This window comes from Chiloscyllium punctatum, chromosome 35, assembly GCF_047496795.1.
Source record: "Chiloscyllium punctatum isolate Juve2018m chromosome 35, sChiPun1.3, whole genome shotgun sequence".
Taxonomy (NCBI): Eukaryota; Metazoa; Chordata; class Chondrichthyes; order Orectolobiformes; family Hemiscylliidae; genus Chiloscyllium; species Chiloscyllium punctatum.
The window spans coordinates 4,818,605-4,830,667 of record NC_092773.1 but is presented as its reverse complement, the minus strand read 5'-3'; the positions used below and the strand labels follow the sequence as shown (position 1 = coordinate 4,830,667).

Below are 12,063 nucleotides of genomic sequence, written 5' to 3'. Positions count from 1 at the left end.
ACACCACATTACCAAAAGGATGTGGACTCTTTGGAGAGGGTGCAGGGAAGGTTGATGAGGATTCAAGCAACAATTTGATTTCAGACAGTCAACATGGTTTTGTCAAGGGCAGAGGTTTTTGAGAAGGTGACCAAGCATGTAGATGAAAGTAGGGCCGTTGACGTGGTATACATGGACTTCAGTAAAGCCTTTGATAAGGTTCCACATGATAGGCTGTTGGAGAAAATGCAGAGACAGAGGATTGAGGGTAATTTAGCAGATTGGATTAGAAACTGGCTTTCTAAAAGAAAGCAGTGAGTGGTGGTTGATGGAAACTATTCAGCCTGGAGTCCGGTTACTCGTGGTGTGGCACAGGGGTCTGTTTTGGGACCACTACTGTTTGTCATTTTCGTAAATGACTTAGACACAGGCATAGGTGGATGGATTAGTAAATTTGCAGATGACAGTAGTCATTGGAGTAGTGGACAGTTTGGAAGAATGTTATAGATTGCAGGGGGACTTAGGTAAACTGCAGGATTGGGCTGAGAGGTGGCAAATGGAGTTCAATGCAGCTAAATGTGAGGTGATGCACTTTGGGAAGATTAACAGGAAGGCAGAGTATTGGGTCAATGGAAAGATTTTTGGTAGTGTGGATGTGCAGAGAGATTTTGGAGTCCATGTACATAGATCCCTGAAAGTTGCCACCCAGGTGGATAGTGCTGTTAAGAAGGCATACGGTGTGGTGTGCTGGCTACATAGAACAGTCCATTTTCCATAGTTACACCGGCACCACTCCCCACCTCTTCCTCCGCTACATTGATGACTGCATTGGCGCCACCTCGTGCTTCCGTGAGGAGGTTGAGCAATTCATTAACTTCACCAACACATTCCACCCTGACCTTAAGTTCATCTGGACCACCTCTGACACCTCCCTCCCATTTCTGGACACCTCCATGACCGACTTGACACTGACATTTTTTACAAACCCACCGACTCCCACAGCGACCTGGATTACACCTCTTCCCACCCTACCTCCTGCAAAAATACCATCCTGTATTCCCAATTCCTCTGCCTCCACCGTATCCGCTCCCAGGAGGACCAGTTCCACCAGAGAACACACCAGATGGTCTCCTTCTTTAGAGATGGCAATTTCCTTTCCCACGTGGTTAAAGATGCTCTCCAATGCATCTCGTCCACCTCCCCCCCCCCCCCCCCCCCCCCCCCCCCACCCCCACCCTCAGACCCCAACCCTCTAACCGTAACAAGGACAGATGGTGCTCACCTTCCACCCTACCAACATTTGTGTAAACCACATCATCTGACGACATTTCCGCCACCTCCAAACGGACCCCACCACCAGGGATATATTTCCCTCCCCACCCCTTTCCACCTTCTGTAAAGACCGTTCCCTATGTGACTACCTGGTCAGGTCCATGCCCCCCAACAACCCACCCTCCCATCCTGGCACCTTCCCCTGCCACCGCAAGAATTGCAAAACCTGCGCCCACACCTCTCCCCTCACCTCCATCCAAGGCCCTGCACATCCACCAATATAATTTATTGTATCTGTTGCTCCCTATGCAGTCCCCTCTACATTGGGGAGACTGGACGCCTCGTAGCAGAGTGTTTTAGGGAACATCTCTGGGACACACGCACCAATCAACCACACCGCCCCGTGGCCCAACATTTCAACTCCCCCTCGCACTCTTGCGAGAACATGGAGGCCCTGGGCCTCCTCCAACGCCGCTCCCTCACCATTCGATGCCTGGAGGAAGAACACCTCATCTTCCGCCTCAGAACACTTCAACCCCAGGGCATCAATGTGGACTTCACCAGTTTCCTCATTTCCCCTTCCCCCACCTCACCGAGCTCCAACCTTCCAGCTCAGCACTGCCCTCATGACCTCTCCTACCTGCCTATCTTCCTATCCACACCACCCTCCTCTCTGACCTATCACCTTCATCCCCACCCCCATTCACCTATTGAACTCTATGCTACCTTCTCCCCACCCCCACCCCCCTCTCATTTATCTCTCCACTCTGCAGGCACCCAGCCTCTATTCCTGATGAAGGGCTTTTGCCCGAAACATCAATTTTCCTGCTCCTCAGATGCTGCCTGACCTGCTGTGCTTTTCCAGCACCACTCTAATCTAGACCATACGGTGTGTTAGATTTCACTTGTAGATGGATTGAGTTCCAGAGCTGCAATATCATGCTGCAACTATACAAAACGCTAGTGCGGCCACATTTGGAATATTGTGTACAGTTCTGGTCGCCACATTTCAGGAAGCATTGGAAAAGGTGCAGAGGAGACTTATGAGGATGTTGCCTGGTCTGGAGGGAAGGTCTTATGAGGAAAGGCTGAGGGACTTGGGTCTGTTCTCATTGGAAAGAAGAAGGCTAAAAGGGGATTTGATACAGACATACAAGCTGATCAGAGGATTAGATAGGGTGGACAGTGAAAGTCTGTTTCCTAGGATGATGACGTCAGCTTTTACAAGGGGGCATAACTACAAATTGAGGGGTGATAGATTTAAGACAGATGTCAGAGGGAGGTTCTTTACGCAGAGAGTGGTAAGGGTGTGGAATGCCCTACCTGTCAATGTAGTTAACTCAGCCACATGAGGGAGATTTAAACAATCCTGGATGAGCACGTGGGGTAGTGTAGAGGGACGAGCTGAGAATAGTTCACAGTTCGGTGTAACATCGAGGGCAGAAGGGCCTGTTCTGTGCTGTATTGTTCTATGTTCTATGATGTTGCTTGGCATGGACGATGGTAGCTATGAAGAGAGTAGGTTAAGTTTCTTTTCATTTAAAAAAAGGAGATTGAGGGGGGACCCAATTGAGGTACAGACAGGGTGGATAGAGATAAGCTTTTTAATAATGAGAGGTCACGCTTTCAAGGTGAGAGGTGAAAGGTTCAAGGGGGATACACGCGGCAAGTACTTCACACAGAGGGTGGTGGGTGTTTGGAATGTGTTGCCAGCAGAGGTGGTAGAGGCAGGCCCGGGAGATTCATTTAAGATGCGTCCAGACAGATGCATGAGTAGGTCGGGAGCAGATGGATACAGATACCTAGGAATTGGGCAACAGGTTTAGACAGTGGATTTGGATCGGCTCAGGCTTGGAGGGCCTGTTCCTGGGCTGTAAATTTTCTTTGCTCTATGTTTAATTCTACGAAACCCACTTTTCCCTCTTAAGTTCCCCAGTAAATTCACTGTTCTGAAATGCCTACGCTTTCATGCAGCTTTAAAGTCTGCTTTGGAAGCACAAGATGATAAAAGAAGGTAATACTACACTGAATGCAGTTGCTTGAACTGAAGTTGAAGCTGTTGTTCCTGCTCTAGATGTTCCTGCTTCTTTTGGCTGATGTTCTCTCTGGAGTGTGAGTTCCCTTTGATTTAAGTAACCTTTTTAAATCATGATCTGGGTCATTCCTGAGTACACTACTTATCATTTAGTAACAGCAGTTTGATGTAACAATGTAATTTTCAGTTACTGGAAAGAATTTGTGTTTCTGTCCCAGGAAGTGTGTTACAAAAGACATCGTTGGATGTTATAATTTCTCTACTGACTGTGTCAACTCTAGGAGCTAGGGCTCTCCTGAATCTCAGATCCATAATTTCAGCCAAAACCTTGCAGCCTTGTCTCATCGACATCTGTTCAGTAGTCAGTCAAATTGGATGTTTTGCATTTCTGTCTGGCTTGATCCAGTTTGACAGTGAATGCTGCAAACTTCCAGCCTTAATATCCCAGTTCCGGCCTCATTAACACCTATTCAATATAATCAATTGAGATAACTGGCTTGCATATTTGTCTGGTTTGATCCAATTACTAGCAGACTGTTCAGTTGGGAAGTTTTCCCAGCCTGCCATTCTGTTGGCTAATGTTGCTTTTAGTATCCCAAAACAGCTGTTAGTTTCCATTCCACTGGCTACTTCAACTATCATAACATTCAACTGTACATGTACATGAAGATTTCTTTCTATGAATAAAGTATATTTTGGCAATTTAAAAAAAAAAATTCAAGGATATGGGACAAGTTGAGGAAATTGGGATGAGATGTCCTGGAGCTGGAGGAGGAACCTCCAATGACCACAACTATCTTCCTGTGTGTCAGATAATACTCCAACCAGTGGAGAGTTTATCCCCTGATTCCCATTTACTCGGGCTCCTTGATGCCACATTCTGTTGAATGCAGCCTTGATGTCAAAGGCTGTCACTCACACCTTGCCTCTGGAATTCAGCTCTTTTGTCCATGTCTGAACTATGGCTGTCATGATGTCAGGAGCTGAGTGGCCCTGGTGGAACTCAATCTGAGTGTCCCCTCCAGGAAGTTGAAAACTTTCTTCATTTTGCCTCTGATTTCCAACCCACTGTGATTTTCACATTGTCCTTTTCCAACACTTCCCTTCCTTTACTTGACCTCTGTATCTTCATTTCAGGAAATAAACTGTCCTCTGCCATCCATTACAAAGCCCACTAACTCCCATAGGTACGTTCACTACAGCTTGTCACACGCCACGTCCTGCAAGGACACAATCCTATTCTCCCAGTTTCTTTCCCTATGTTGCATCGGTTCAGATGATGCCACCTTCCAAAACTTGCTTATTCCGTAATCGAGGTTTCCCATCCACAGTGATTGACAGGACCCTCAACCACATCTGCCGTATCACTTATGGTTCTGCCCTTGACCCTTCCCATCATTCACAACAGCATAATCACTTTTCATCCCACCAGCTTCCGCATTCAAAGGACCATTCTCAGCCATTTCAGACAACTCCAGCAAAATGCAGGGTTACATTGTACTTTGCTCAAAAACTGCATGCATTCATGTAAAACGCTGAGCTCAAAAACTGCATGAATTTATGTAAAACTCCATTATCTCACTTTTTAGATTAGAATCAATCTAAACATCATGGCATAGACGGAGAACACAGCGGGCCAACACCTTCAACATATTGTCTAGCTATCACCATTGTTAACAGCTAACCCGAGAATGCAACTTTTTAGAAAAAAGGTTTGTGATTTACACATGAAAGAAGTGAAACTATCACTGTATTCTAACAGATGAAAGGCTTAACACACAATCAATTTTTCAATGTATAATTTCAGTTACATCGCACTGTAAATTTTTGCTATAAATTCTGTGTGTTAGGATTGAGCCCTCCACTATCACCTGATGAAGGAGTGTCGCTCCGAAAGCTAGTGTGCTTCCAATTAAACCTGTTGGACTATAACTTGGTGTTGTGTGATTTTTAACTTTGTACACTCCAGTCCAACACCGGCATCTCCAAATCATGACTACAAAATAATGACGGGCATGGATAAGATAAATAGACAGTCTTTTCCCTGGGGTGGGAGAGTCCAGAACTAGAGGGCATAGGTTTAGGGTGAGAAGGGAAAGATATCAAAGAGACCTAAGAAGTAATACTTTCATGCAGAGGGTGGTGCATGTATGGAATGAGCTGCCAGAGGAAGTGGTGGAGGCTGGTACAATTGCAACATCTAAGAGGCATTTGGATGGGTATATGAATAGGAAGGGTTTGGAGGGATATGGGCCGAGTATGGCAGGTGGGACTAGATTAGGTTGGGATATCTGGTTGGCATGGACGGGTTGGACTGAAGGGTCTGTTTCCGTGCTGTACATCTCTATGACTATTAATATACGGCTATCTAATAAGTTAAAAAATCAGACAAACACTAGGTTATAGTCGAACAGGTTTATTTGGAAGCACTAGCTTTCGGAGCTGTGACAGCTACCTGACAAAGGAGCAGCTCTCCGAAAGCTAGTGCTTCCAAATATATCTGTTGGACTATAATCTGGCATTTGTGTGATTTTTAAATTTGTCCATCCCAGTCCAACACCGGCTCCTCCACATCATTACCAATAAGCATTTGTAATTATTTAAAAGGCCTCATCTGAGGTGGGCCAAACTTTCCCTTTCTATTGCATATTTAATAGGAAGTTTCTGAACAGTTTCCATCTGAGCGAACCTTGTCAGAACAGAGGAGTCTTGCTGTCTGCATTGTAGCCCCATCTCACTAAGACTCTGTTTTGATTCTCAGAGGCATTTTACTATCTGTCTGTTAAGGCCTTGAGCTGAGCTACATGAAACTTCTCTTCCCATCATTTTGTGTCAGCTGAAACAAAACACAAGCAGCCATGGGTAGCTACAACACTATCTCTGCTGGATCTGTCCTGCAGTTGGGTATGGATATGATTACAAGAGTATGAATAAACAGTTATCAAGCTGCTGCTTGACGAGTCCATGAGAATGTTCTCCCAATTTTGGATTTGCCCCCAGATGTTAGTAAAGAACATTTTCCAAGGTCAACAGATCTATTTCCAATGTTGCCTCTTCTGGTTCCTAGGTCAATGTCTGGTGCACCATCCATTTTTATTTCTGTTGTGAGGATTCATAGTGATTGAAACAACGGAATGGCTTGCAAGGCCATTTCAAAAGGCAGTTGCAAGTCAACCACATTGTTGTGGCTCTGAAGTCACATGTAGGCCAGACCAGATGAAGGATGATGACAGGTTAAAATGTGATACAAAGGACATTAATATTAAAAACATCAACAGGTGAACTTGCAGCGGGCAAAGCTGTTTCTCAGTGTGCACAGAGATAAGATTTGTAATACAAAGAAAATCTTGTTATTTGCACAATGCTTTCTGTGATCCCAGGACATTATGAAATATTTTCTTGTAATGGCTTTGTGTTTGGAAATATACTCACTAGTAAAATGTAATGAATACTGCTGCCAACGTAGCATGTCGATATGTTATGAATTATGCAACTACAAATGTGTAAATTCAATTCTATCTTTTCTTTAGATAGAGGAAGATCCAACGCTGAAATGATTTCCCTGATTCAAATCATGACCAAGAAGACTCATGAGCTGGGTTGAAAGATGTCTCCAGTCCTGTCCAACTAACACCAGGCTAGAACTTGCAGTTTGGCTACCGGTAAGACAGAACCTGGCCTGTTTATTGAAGAATGGATCAGAATTTCAACCGTTCTGTGAAATTCCAGCCTGCTTCCTGGCACAACATTTCATTGCTGGCGGAGCAATTCCAGTTCTGCTCGGACTCAGTGAGTAGTACCACCTTTCTCATCGTGGCCTACAGTGCAGTGATGGCAGTGGGCATGATTGGCAACATGTGCCTGGTTCTGGTCATTATGAGGCAGAAGGAAATGCGTAATGTGACCAATATCCTGATAGCCAACCTGTCATGCTCAGATATCTTCATTACCACCCTTTGCCTCCCGGTGACAGTGATTTATACCATGATGGACCGTTGGATCCTTGGTGCTGCACTTTGCAAGTTGACCCCATTTGTTCAGTGCACGTCAGTTACTGTGTCCATCCTCTCCTTGGTCCTGATTGCTTTGGAGAGACATCAGCTGATTATCAACCCAACTGGTTGGAAGCCAGCAGTGGGCCATGCATACTTGGCAGTTGCTCTCAGCTGGCTAGTTGGAAGTTTAATCTCTTTACCTTTTATCTCCTTCAACGTCTTGACCAGTGAGCCCTACTCAAACATTTCCTTTCTCCCAGACTCTTTCAAGGATCATGCAGCTTGTATTGAAAGCTGGCCTTCAGAGCAGCAGAAGCTGGCCTACACCACTTGCCTCTTGGTCTTCCAGTATGGCTTGCCCCTGTTTCTGATGCTGACCTGTTACTTCCGGATCTTCCTGCGCCTCCGAAGGCGCCGGGAGATGGTGGACCGTGCAAGGGATGGGAATCGCCGGGTCAGCCACAGTCGGAAGATCAACATCATGTTGGCATCTATTGTTGTGGCCTTTGGCCTTTGTTGGCTACCACTCACAGTTTTCAACACGGTATTTGATTGGAACCACGAGGCCATCTCCATCTGTCACCATAACCTCATCTTTTCGCTTTGTCACCTGACAGCTATGCTGTCCACCTGCGTCAACCCAGTCATCTATGGCTTCCTCAATACCAACTTCCAGAAGGAAGTGAAGGCCATGTTGTACCGTTGTCGTTGTGGTGGGACTTCAGACACCTACGAGAGTTTTCCTTTGTCCACAGTCAACACTGAACTGTCGAAAGCTTCCGTATGCCATTAATTGTGTCTAACTTCAGCTGCATTGTGCCTTTTGTGGATCATTTGACACTCGTTCTTGCTGTTTATGTCTGCAGCAATTACATCGCTCCCCTCATGCCAAGTCTCACTGCTGAGAGTTGTTGGTCTGCGCCGAGACAGTCTGGCTCCAGCAGTTGTGGATGACTTGTCAATGCTCTGTTGTCAATGCTTTGAAAATCAGGACCCCTGAAATGCACCATCACGGGGAGGCTGTAAGTTACTTGCCTTAAAGTGACCTGCCTTCAAGTAACATTGACACTGAATTTGTGAGACAATGGTTCCAAAATGTACCTGGAATGGGTGAGGTGACAATATGCAGTGGGTTGTTGGTGTATCTTATTGGGCCTCTGGCTGACCAATCTGCTGGTTCCTCCTCATCTCACACGGTCCTTTATTAGCTCCACACAACTGAGTGGGGGGGGGGCGGGGGGGCACAGCCTGGGTACCCATGGAAGGTGGGGATAAGGGAAATATTACAGATGAGGCTGCATGCATTTCCCATCAACCCCAAAGTGATACTGAACGCATCATTACCGGCAGGTAGATGTCGAGGTCAAGAAGTGCTCAGTGGCAAGGCATCAGTGCAAGATTTGTACAGCGATCGTGTTGCCTGAGTGGAACCACGCCAGGGGAGCCTCATGTGATGCGGCGCTGAGTATCATGGCAAATCAGGAGGGCCTGGTAGCAAGACTCCTTTATCTTCTACCTTTAGAACTGAGCCGCAAGGAGGACCCTGAAAATGAGGGACAAGAAAAGGATGTCATTTTTTTCCTTTTCAAGTTATTCAAGCGATTTTGAAGTCGTTTGTGGATGAGACAATGGTGCTGGAGGCGGGGAGGAAAGGAAATGAAGTGCTGGGAAATTATCTGTCTGAGTTCAACCTTTTCAGTGTGTGTTAACAGAAAAATGCATGAGCTTGTTTAAACTGTGTATCAATGTTATATTTGTATGTCATTTTGCCACATTTACAGGGGCCAAATGACTTCAGTCGAGAATCTTCAACAGACAGCAGGGGGCTTAACAAAAAAGGGGACAGGTCTGATGAACTGGATCTGGAATATTTGATTCGACAGATTGGTGAATAAGGCATATAGAGCAATGTTCTGTGGATATTCTTTCCTTTTTTTTAAAGAGTGCCCAATATGCAAACTGCCCTGATTGAGTTTCTGCAAAATGCAAAATCAAAGATAATGGACTATGGGTGTGGTGGTTATCAGTTTGTAAAGGCAGTTTTATGTCTGGGGGCAAATCTCACCGAAGTTCCAGATTAGTGTTCTGTAAATAAAACACATTTCTTTCTCTTCTAACTTCAGACGAATGATCTTTTGATGTAACTCAGTTGAAGTATTGCTGGAATGAGATACTGCTTTTGAATGCTCCAATAAAATCGATAAGGCTGAGTTTCATATTGTTTGTTATTCACTGTTTCAAGATTTGTCTCAACCATTGAAGGACTGTCCTGTTTCATTAGCGCACCAGAGGATCTCACGACAAGTAAATAAACCTGATCTTCTACTATTCTCTGACACTATCAGAAGCTGTGAGGAAACCAGGAGCAGCATGAGTGACTTAGAAGTAAAGCTGCCTTTGTCATCAGGGGCCTCCTTCGTTTCAAGGACATTGCATGTTTTGGGTGCAAATTTCTAACAGGGCTCTCCACATCACCGTGCAGGCTGATTCTTGAACAGCAGACCTTCAGGTCTCCTCCTAGAGTGGAGGATATGTTTCCTATTCTTAGTTTGTTGACACTGTCCCATTGCAAAGAGGAGAAGAGCAGATGGAGGTCACAGTGCGTGGAAGATGAGAGCTGTGTTGCTGCAATGAATTAAATTAATAGGAGCTAGTTGCCTCTGATTAGCTGGAGTGAAGGGAAATGAACACCTTGCCAACAACACTGTGCAGCACAGAGAACCCCCAGATTCCTGGGGTGTTGGGGACAGATCTGAGAGTGTTTGCATTCTTGTTCTAGATTTGGGCACTGGAGAGCAGGGACAAAGTACAGAAGGCGCTGGTTTGAGAGTAGACGATTATTTAGAAACAACTCTGATGTCCTATTTTCCAACCTCCTTTTGTTTTGTTTTGTTTTGTCCAGTTCAGGGTGGGATGAGGTACACATTATCTGGACTTTATGGAATGAGGTTTGTAGGCTTGGCGTGTGTGAGGAGGTTTACTTGTAATATCAGTGATTGATCCAGGGATGGCAGACTAGGGTTGGTGTTTGTAGAATAGATTTCAGATTTCATGAAATTGAATGTGATTACCACGAAGGATGCCATTAAAGTGGAGTGAGGTTTGGAGGTATAGACAAAAATCTGCAGTTATTTGGATTTAGATGATACATAGATCTGTAATTGTCACAGTCTGGCCCAGAGAAACCTCCGATCTATGAATGAGATTTGGAGGCAGGGTCATGGTTTGATTGAGGTTGGGAGTCAGCACTGAAGTTAAGTACTCAGAGGAGGATTAAGGATTGGGTCAGTTAGCCTTATTTTGTTGCGGAGACTCTTGCAGTTTCAAGGCAAGGTTGGGTTAGTATGTTTGATGCAGGCCATTTGGTGGGTGAATTTCTAATGTTTGAATTCAGCTTGGCTTTTGCTTCCCTCACCTGTGTACCAGATGTACTGCTCGTGTCTATTTCAAATGTTCTAACTTCCAGGACTGTCCCTGGGGGTGGTTTGCTTACAAATTTGTGACCTTGATGGCAATGAAATGTGAAGTCATGCTTGTTATTAGAGTTTCCAGTCTTCGTAATCCAGAAGATATGGCATTACGTCTATCTGATCGTGTATATTGTATTGTCAGTCACAATCTCCTGCTTTTCAGTGGTCCCTTTGTATCATCTTGCCGCCTTTTTGTTGGTTATATATTTGCCAAATGACATACAGTTCTCACCATCATTGCAGGTTGCACATTACTGAGCTGTTGACAATATTTTTTTTTGAGGAGAAGGTGAGGACTGCAGATGCTGGAGATCAGAGCTTAAAAATGTGTTGCTGAAGAAGGGCTTATGCCTGAAACATCGATTCTCCTTCTCCTTTGATGCTGCCTGACCTGCTGCGCTTTTCCAGCAACACAATTTTTTTTTTAACTTGTTTGAAAATTGATGCTACTTGTAAAACAGAATATTCACATTCTCTGTGAACTTTTGAAAACTGTTGCTCATATCTTTTTTTAAACTTTATTGAGCCTGTCAGAATCAGTGGGAAAATTACAGTTGCTACATAAAGATGACTCCATATGTTTGAGAAATACTTTGATGTTTGTTGAGGTTCACTCATTTCTTTATTGGAAATTTCTAAGTTTTGCACACACATTCAAAGTAATCATGTTTTCATTTTGATATTAAAAGCCTGTAAGTTGATTTGAAGGCGATTTCTGTCTGAGGGCTGTTCTGAAGAACACACACCATAAACTATGGTTTTCCTGTGCTTGTTCAAATACTGTTTTTTTAAAGGATTTTGATACCTTCCTTGTGTGTTCATGCTTTCTGTTTAATGGACAGGCAATGATAATTGTCAGTACAAATTGGTTGGGGGTGGGGTGGGGTGGGGTGGGGTGGGGTGGGGTGGTGGTGTGGAGCACAGTTAGGATTGAAGTGACTGAGGCCAAGTGGTTAGGGTTCAGGTTAGAAGATGTGAACCGGGCAGAGACTGAGGGTGTGACAGGCAGAGATGCAGTATTGGAAAGAGAGACTGAGGAACAGATAATGACAGTCAGGGGGCGAGTCACAAAGGTTGAGAGAAATAGAGACTGTGAGAAGTAGAATTGAGGAACTAAAAGGACAACCAGAGGGGGAGAACCTGATGGTGACAGAACCAGAGAGGGAGAAACAGATGGTCTGATCCATCTATGCTAACCAGGATCCTTAATTGAACTTGTCCTATTTGCATGTGTCTTGCTCACATCCCTCTAAACCTTTACTATTCATATACCTCTTTAAATGTCTTTTCAATGTTGTAATTGTACCCAGCT

At 44.7% G+C, this 12,063-nt stretch overlaps 1 pseudogene; it reads left to right on the top strand.

Annotated features, from left to right (window-relative positions):
• Positions 1-9,480, top strand: part of LOC140459583 (neuropeptide Y receptor type 1 pseudogene) — a 57,346-nt pseudogene extending 47,866 nt beyond the window's left edge.
• Positions 9,481-12,063: the final 2,583 nt, after the last annotated feature.